Source organism: Vombatus ursinus, unplaced genomic scaffold, assembly GCF_900497805.2.
Source record: "Vombatus ursinus unplaced genomic scaffold, bare-nosed wombat genome assembly UNPS02004268.1, whole genome shotgun sequence".
NCBI classification, from domain to species: Eukaryota; Metazoa; Chordata; class Mammalia; order Diprotodontia; family Vombatidae; genus Vombatus; species Vombatus ursinus.
In genome coordinates, this window is record NW_020944046.1 from 228,535 (window position 1) to 235,470 (window position 6,936).

Sequence of the window (6,936 nt, forward strand, 5' to 3'; positions counted from 1 at the left end):
GGGGGGGGGGGGGGGGGGGGGGGGGGGGGGGGGGGGGGGGTGGCGCCCAGGGTGGTAACGGAGGATTGGACGAGCCTCACGATATAACTTTACAGGCTCGTCCTCTGGGTCTCAGTTTGCCCCCTTGTAAATAAGGTAAAACTGGTGAGGGGGGGCGGGGCGAGAAAGCGAGTGCCCTCAGGGATCTATGAGGGCACAGGCTTTGGGGCAGCTCGAGCGGAGCCAATTCCGCCCCGGAGTCCTCCGAGTCGCCGGAAGTCCCGCCTCCTCACCCTGCCCCATCCGCCATCCGGAAGGGAGAGGCTAGTGCGGCCACGCGTAGGAACCATAGACCCAGAAGGAAGCTGCTTCTGCGCAGCCACAACGGCCCCGCTCATGCGCAGTCGCGCGAGCGCGCACCAACGAGACGCGCGCTCCTCTTGGCTAGCCTAGAGCGGCCTCGCCGGAAGGGCTCCTTCCTCTTCCGCCGGAAGTTCGTGGCGCAGCTGTTTCGTCGTCTTCAGGCGCTGCCGCTGATTTTTCGGTATTTGTGTGTGAACCAGCGAAGGGCACTAACCCTTTGCCAGGCCGGGTCTGGAATCCGAGCGGGCTGGCATCTCGGAGCCGCCCTCCCTGCTCCCAGCCGCCCAGTGGGCTGACTTAGGGTTCTCTTCGAACTCCTGCCTCCCTTACAAGCTTAGTTTCTCCCTCTGTAAAATGACAGTGTAACACTAGGTGGTCTGGGGTTCTAGGCCAGATTACTTGGCTCTTTGATCGGACGAGGTCTCTGTGCCTCAGGTCAAGTTGGGATGTAGAATCTGAGACACGCTGAGTCACAGAGCATTAAAGCTGGAAAGGACATGGAGTCCACCCCTCATTTCATAGATAAAAAGCCCAGGCCTCGTAGGGAGAATTAGAGAATTATCATTAGAGGTTATAGACGAGCAGAGAATTAAAGGGCACGTTGGGATTACTTTATCCAGACCCTTAATTTTTTACAGAGGGGGAAATGAGCCCAAATACAGAGGTGGGTTTTTTTGTTTGTTTGTTTGTTTGTTGGTTTGTTTTTGCGAGGCAATGGGGTTAAGTGACTTGCCCAAGGTCACACAACTAGTAAGTGCTACGTGTTTAAGGCCACATTTGAACTCAGGTCCTCCTGAATCCTGGGCCGGTGCTGTATCCATTGCGTCACCTAGCTGCCCCCCAAATACAGAGTTTAAGTGCTTTGCTCAAAGTCACATAAATGAAGGTCAAAGTCAGCATCCTAACGCAGAGCTTCTGACTCCAAATCAGCGTTCTTTCGATTCCTGTCCTTCTTGATTAACCTTTTTAGATATCAAAAAGTTTCTTGGACCCATATGTGGTAATAATGGCTGCTTGTACTGTGCACTGAATAAAATCTCGAGTCAAATCCCATTGTGTGTGGGGCAGCTAGGTGGCGGAGTGGATAGAGCACTGGCCCTGAAGTCAGGAGGAGCTGAGTTCAAATCCGGCCTCAGACCAAATACTTGATGCTTACCAGCTGTGCAACCCTGGGCAAGTCGCTTAACCCCAATTGCCTAAAAAACAAAACAAAAAAAAAAAAAACCTTCCCATTGTGTGACCTTGGGCAAATCACTTATGCTCCTGGGGCCTCAGTTTCCTCACCTGTAAAGTGAATACTAGCGGATGTTTGTATGGCTCTTCAAGATTTGCAAAGCACTTTACATGTTACATAATCCTAACAAGTCTGGGAGGTGGATGATATTGTTACCTCCTATTACAGCCTGAGAGAGGGAAAGTGACTATCCCAGGGTCACACAGTTACTGTCTGAGATAGAACTTGAGCTTAGGTCTTTCTGACTCCAAATCCAGCACTCTTATCAACCACACCACTTAATTGCCTAAAGATTAATAACGTAGATTAATAAACTGGCAGTACTTGGTTCAGATATTAAAAAAAAAAAGCTGACATTTGTATGTGCCAGGCACAGTGCTAAGTGCATTACAATTATTATCTCATTTGTGACCCACAACAACCCTGGGAGGTAGATGTTATTATGATCCTCATTTTACAGATGAAGACACTTAGGCAGACAGGCGAAGTGACTTACCCAAGGTCATATACCTAGGGAGTGTCTGAAGCTGAATTTGAACTCAAGTCTCCCTGACTCCAAGGAACCACCAAGTTGCACTTGCCTATCCGACAAGGTTTGGGGGTGCTGGGACCCTAACAATGCCAAGACAGAGTTGCCTGGAATGAATTCACACACTCAAGCCTTCTCTTAGTCAGGTGGCAAAAAATGTATTGAAACGCTTTAGCAAAAGCAGGCAAGGGTCCTTATAGAACCTTCCAGAGAGTAAGGATGGTACTGGGGCTTATATGGAAAAGGGCATGGGGAAGGAATGGCAGGGACACTGATGAGGTAACCTAAAGGTCCAGGTGTCTTTGGGAGCTATGGATGGGAAAGTGTAGGGAGTATACAGACATTGAGGGAGTTGTCAGAGGCATGGACCTTGGGGATCTGGCTGGAGGAGAGTCCTTGGGTCAGCCAGGGACCCCTCTCTGTTTTGATTAGAGAATGTGTTCTGCAACAAGAGACATTTTCTCACAGGACAGGGACTTACTGAGAAATTAGGAGGCTTCCAGAGATGTGATCTTAAGGCTGGGGCCCGAGCACCCCATCATATCCACCATAAAAGCCTTCTCCATGAAGTGTTCCTTGATTTCTCCTCCTGTCCAGTCCTAATGAGTATATGCTTCCTGCGAAATCTCGACTTTTTTGTATAGACCTCCCAGTGTGTCATAGTGTAATTCACAGGCTCATGTATTTGGCACCAGAAGAGCCTTTCAAGAACATCTAGTTCATGGGAAATAAGATATACAGGCAATGGGGCATGGAAATCTGTCCTGCCCTACAGGAAAATAGAAGGGGAAGGGGAATAAGAGAAGGGGGGAGGGGTGATAGAAGGGAAGGCAGATTAGGGGAAGGTGTATTCAGAATGCATGCTATCTTGGGGTGGGGGGAGGGGCAAGATGGGGAGAAAAATTGGTACCCAAAATCTTGGGGAAGTGAATGTTGAAAACTAAAAATAAATAATAATAATAATAAAAAAAGGACATCTAGTTCAACTCTCCCATTTCACAGATGAGGTCATTGAAGCCCATGGAACCAAGTGACTTGCTCATGATCACAGAGGTAGTAAGTGTCAGAGGCAGGTGAGATTTGAACCCAAGTCCTCTAAATTCAAATCCAACTCTCTTAAAGAAAGATCCCTGGGCTCCGGAATCAGAGGACTTGCTACCTGTGTGACCTTGGCCAGTCACTTATCCCCCTTGGGCCTCCATTTCCTTAACTGTGAAATGAATAGAGTTGGACTGGATGGACTTTGAGTGTCCTTCCAGCTCTAGAAGGTGGTTTGTGGAATGTTAGAATCTCGAAGGTCTTTGGAGCCTTCCCCTTCATTCGGCAGATGAAGAGAGGAGAGGGAGGGCGGTGAGAGGGCAGAGGACATGCCCAGGCCTGCAGGGCCTTGGAGACAGGGTGGACATTATGATTTATTTCTGATGACTGGGGACCCTGACAGATCTGACAGGATCCTTCTGGAGAACTGGAAGAGTTTGAAATAGTGTCATTTGCTAATTGCCATTTCTTTTCCCTTGTAATCATCTTTTTGGGGTTTTTTGGCAAGGCAATCGGGGTTAAGTGACTTGCCCAGAGTCACACAGCTACTAAGTGTCACATGTCTGAGGCCAGATTTGAGACTCCAGGGCTGGTGCTCTATCCACTGTGCCACCTAGATGTGTGCCTCCCCTCCCCCACAATGACCTTTAAAACCTCATTCAGTCCAGACAAATGTGACACTTTGCATCAAAGAATTGCTTTGTTTATTTTTGTAAACTCAAATCCAGCATCCTCAACCCCAAGGAGCTGGATGACATTTTGTAGAGGGTCCAGCTCAAGTTAGCAAGTCACTTCTGGACCTCAGGTGAACAACGTGAGTCACCTGTTTGTGTGTCTTACCCCGCCCCCCCCCAAAACGTCAAGCTCCATGAGGGCAGATACTAGATTTTCTTCAAACTCGTTATTTTTCCCCAAAGGCTCAGGCTTTGCTTAATCCATGTTTGTTGAATTAAACACAATTCTCTGAGCATAATAGGGAGAATATTATTATCCCCATTTTATAAATGAGGAAACTGAGACTCCAGGGTTTGGTGACTTGCAGCTGTATTCGTCCTTGGCTCTCCCCTTGTCACGTAGCATAAGACTTCTGAGGGCAGGGCACGTGTCTTGCTCATCTTTGCTCACAAGTGGTTGGTAAGTTTTCTGTTCACTCTTAGAGGCAGGGTGTTGTAGGAAGCTGACCTTGTAGTTAGGAAAACCTGGGCTCTTGTCCACTCTACACATACCGGTTACATGACAGTGGGGTAATCAATTTAACTAATTGACTTAAAATCGCTGCCTTTCTCAGCACCCCAGGCAATCCCCCCAAACTAAGAGCCTTTGCAAATTCCCATTGATAAAGGGAGCTTTGTTACTGGCAGTTCCTTCCATCAGTGAAGCCCCATTTGTATCTCTCCTACCGGTGTAAACTACTGAGGGTAGGGACTGAGTTTTATCTCCTATGTCTCTTTGTGCAGCCCTGAAACAATAATGTTCATCTTTTTTGAGTGAGTGAATGAAAATTCCACTTCCTTCCTTTGCCCAGGATTTTCAGTCTCTAAACTGGACCTGGCCTCCTGGCTGGACTAAGAGAATATGCTGAGGGTCCAAGATCTGCAGGACATTGAGAGCACAGGAGCCTAGAGAGGGCCCTGCTTTGGTGAGTGAGGAAGAGAAGCAGGTCTACATCAAATTCAGATTGGCAGGAGACACTTCGGTCCTCTCACTGGCTCTTGGTCGATCCATCTGCCTGAGGCCCAGGTCAGAACAATCCTCCCCAGCTTTGTCACTTCTTCCCTAACTGATCTCCTAGACTAGCACCAGAGGAAGATTAGAGTACAGAGAGGCGTGAGGTCAGAATCCTGCCTTCAGCACTTCTTAGCTGTGTGACCCATAGGATTAAAGAGCTGAAAGTGACCTTAGACTTCTCTGTTTGAGGAAAGGGGAAGCTACCTGCTCCTGAGGCAGGCCATTCCAGAAAGGGAAGGTTGGCGAGGTCTCAGGCCTAATCTCCTTTATAACATCCTCCATTGCTTTTGCCTTCTAGGGTGAAACAGAACAAATCCCATCGCTCCTCAGAGCCTGCTCTTGCCCCAAGACTATGTGGAGTCAAGCTAAGTATTCCCACTCCATCAACTGATCCTTACATGCCTTGGGCCATGGTCTCACTGCCTCTGCACATGCTCCAGCTTATCCTGTTACCTCTGCCTGGTGAAATGGCTTTTTCTTTAATAAAGCATCCTCTGAACCCTCCCTTTCCTCAGCTGAAAGCCCTCTCCTCAGATCCTCCTGGCCCACTTCCTCTGTATCTCATCTTTGCCCGCATCACATTCTCCCTTTATCAGATGTATTTGTAAATACTTTGCATTCTCATCTTAGAGTGTAAGCTCCTTGAGGGTAGGAACTATCTTTGTCATCTTTTTATCCCTACTCAGTGCCTGGCACACAGTAGGTGTTAAGCATTTGTTGCCATGACCGACCCTATGTATTTCTTTCTTTTTCATGCTGGTAGTTTTAACTTTTCTCCCCCAGTATTGAGACTATATAGAGTGTGTGTTCCTAGACAAGTTATCATACCTCTCTGAGATGATGTCTAGGCCTTAGTGTAAAGCTTGCAAAATACTTGACATGTTATCTCATTAGTGCTCTACAACCATTGTCCCCAATTAACAGATGAGGAAACAGACTCAGAGAGGTTAATTGTCTTACCAAAGGTCACACAGCTAATAAGTGGCTGAGATGAGCTCTCTCTAAATCCAGCCCTTTCCATGTGTACCAAGCTGCCTGTGCATAAACCTCTAAGTGCCATCGAAATGGGGACTGTTGTTATTAGTCTTCCATTTCCAAGATGGCGCTCTTCAGAGAGAGAAGTTGAGGAATTCTATCCACCCATTCCACACCACTGTCAAACAGAACAGGCTTCTGAGTTAGGATGGTTTTGTTTGTTTGTTTGGTGAGGCAATCAGGGTGAAGTGACTTGCCCAGGGTCACACAGCTAGTAAGTGTCAAGTGTCTGAGGTCAGATTTGAACTCAGATCCTCCTGACTCCAGGGCCAGTGTTGTATCCAACACACTGAATTAGGATGTCAAACAAGTTGTTGAGCACAGCTAATCTTGGGAAAAGATTCTGAGAAAGCATGATATAGTTTACAAGACCACAGAATACCAGGAATGTTGGAACTCAACACTTTTTATTAAGTGCTCTTTTCTTAGACAGTTAAGAGATATACGGAAAGGTTACAAAGATGTTGGTCCAGCTTTTCCAAATCTCCAGAGGCTCAGATGCCAACACATCTCTACACTGGGAGGTCATGTGCGCTTCATACCTCTCCCATCCACTGGCACTTCAACAGTATGGACATTGTTCATGCCATTTTTCCTGCCCTCTTCTTCTGATGCATGACCCTCCCATACCTTAGTACATTTAATGAGCTGCTATAGTCACTCGAACACAAGAGCGCACACACACACACACACACACACACACACACACACACCCCTTGGTGGCTAACCCTCTCCAAACTGAGGTCATCATCATGTATTACAGTTCTCTATGTTATATGCCGTATCTCCCTATAGTCATGTAAGTGCCAAATCCTCATTTAGAATCTCTCGGGTCTAGAACTGTTCTGTACACGTTAGAGGCTTAGCAAATGTTTGTTTAATGAACGGACTCTAATCCCATCGGATCCTAGGTCTAGAGGTCACCAAATCTAACACCCTCATTTTGCAGATGAGGAAACTGAGGCTGACAGGAGTGAAATGCCTTGCCCAGGGCCACAGAGCTAGTAAGTCAGGATTTCACTTTGTCTTC

General features: G+C 47.3%; 1 long non-coding RNA gene across 1 annotated transcript; it reads left to right on the plus strand.

Annotated features, from left to right (window-relative positions):
• The first annotated feature begins 465 nt into the window (after positions 1-465).
• LOC114054309 lies at positions 466-6,099 on the plus strand. The gene is made up of 3 exons (XR_003570450.1): positions 466-523; positions 4,669-4,782; positions 5,170-6,099. It is a non-coding gene; the product is annotated as an uncharacterized LOC114054309 (long non-coding RNA).
• Positions 6,100-6,936: the final 837 nt, after the last annotated feature.